The sequence below is a fragment of the Salmo trutta genome, unplaced genomic scaffold (assembly GCF_901001165.1).
Source record: "Salmo trutta unplaced genomic scaffold, fSalTru1.1, whole genome shotgun sequence".
Classification (NCBI taxonomy): domain Eukaryota; kingdom Metazoa; phylum Chordata; class Actinopteri; order Salmoniformes; family Salmonidae; genus Salmo; species Salmo trutta.
Genome location: NW_021822878.1, coordinates 25179 through 26837, shown reverse-complemented (window position 1 = coordinate 26837; position 1659 = coordinate 25179).

Here is a 1659-nt window from a genome sequence, read left to right as displayed (position 1 = left end):
CCTCCCTCCATCTCTTCCTCCCTCCATCTCTTCCTCCCTCCATCTCTTCCTCCCTCCATCTCTTCCCTCCATCTCTCCTCCCTCCATCTCTCCTGACTCCATCTCCCCTCCCTCCATCTCTTCGTACTACCACACCTTTATCATCCCCTCTTCATCTAATAACCACTCAAAATGAATACCTAAACTTAACCCTTTGAGTTGTTTCTGTTTTAACCCTTTAACCACAAAGAATAAATGGCCAAACATTTTGAAGTGAAACTATGAGATCAGGTTGCAGGCCAGGCTGCCATCTAAATGGCCTCATTTCTGCAGTGAGAGATCAGACCTCCTCGTGCCCAGTGTACTACTTCGTTCCTGTTCTGGGATTCAGACAGTCTGATGGTTGACAGAATGACTTCTGATTTTGTGTGTAGTACTAGTGTATCATTAGTGAAAGACGAGTTGGGGCTGAGCCATTCCCCACATGACCCATATGGTACATGTTACATCATGAAGTACTGTGTATCATTATACATCATTAAATACTGTGTATCATTATACATCAATAAATACTGTGTATCAATATACATCATGAAGTACTGTGTATCATTATACATCATTAAACAGTAGTAGTGACGCCTCTTGCACTGAGATGCAGTGCCTTAGACTGTTGCACCACCCGGGAGCCCATACATAATGAAGTACTGTGTAGAACTATATATACATCATGAAGTACTGTGCATCATTGTACATAATGAAATACTGTGTATTATTATTCATCATGAAGTACTGTGTATTATTATACATCATGAAGTACTGTGTATTATTATACATGAGGAAGTACTGTGTATCATTACACATAATGAAGCACTGTGAAGTATTATACATAATGAAGTGCTGTGTATCATTACACATAATGAAGTACTGTGAAGTATTATACATAATGAAGTACTGTGTATCATTACACATAATGAAGTACTATGAAGTATTATACATAATGAAGTGCTGTGTATCATTATACATAATTAAGTACTATGAAGTATTATACATAATGAAGTACTCTGACGTATTATACATAATGAAGGACTATGAAGTAGTATACATCATGAAGTACTGTGTATCAATATACATAATGAAGTACTGTGAAGTATTATACATAATGAAGTACTGTGAAGTATTATACGTAATGAAGTACTGTGAAGTATTATACATAATGAAGTACTGTGAAGTATTATTCATAATGAAGTACTGTGTATGTTGAGGAGATACAGCTCTGTCCATTGAGTCTCCTTTTAAGCTACGTGCCTTTGTAGCATCTAATAAATCAGCAATGTTTTTTTCAATACCTCCAAAAGGATTTTTCCTCTTCTTTTTAAATGTTTCAATTTGCTAACCCGCTCCTCTCTCATACCTTCACTCTATCCTTCCCTCCCTCTTTCCCTCTTTCCCTCTTTCCCTCCCTCCTTCCTCCCTCCCTCCCTCCCTCCCTCCCTCCCTCCTTCCTTCCCTCCCTCCTAGAGAGAGAGAGAGAGAGAGAGAGAGAGAGAGAGAGATAGAGGTGAAACCTGAGACAGTGAGTCAGAGAGCGATAGCGAGAATAAAGAGAGAGGTTCTAGTGATAGAGATTGAGCCTGATGTCAAAGCAGTTAAAGCCCAGCGGACACTGTGATGATCATCTTA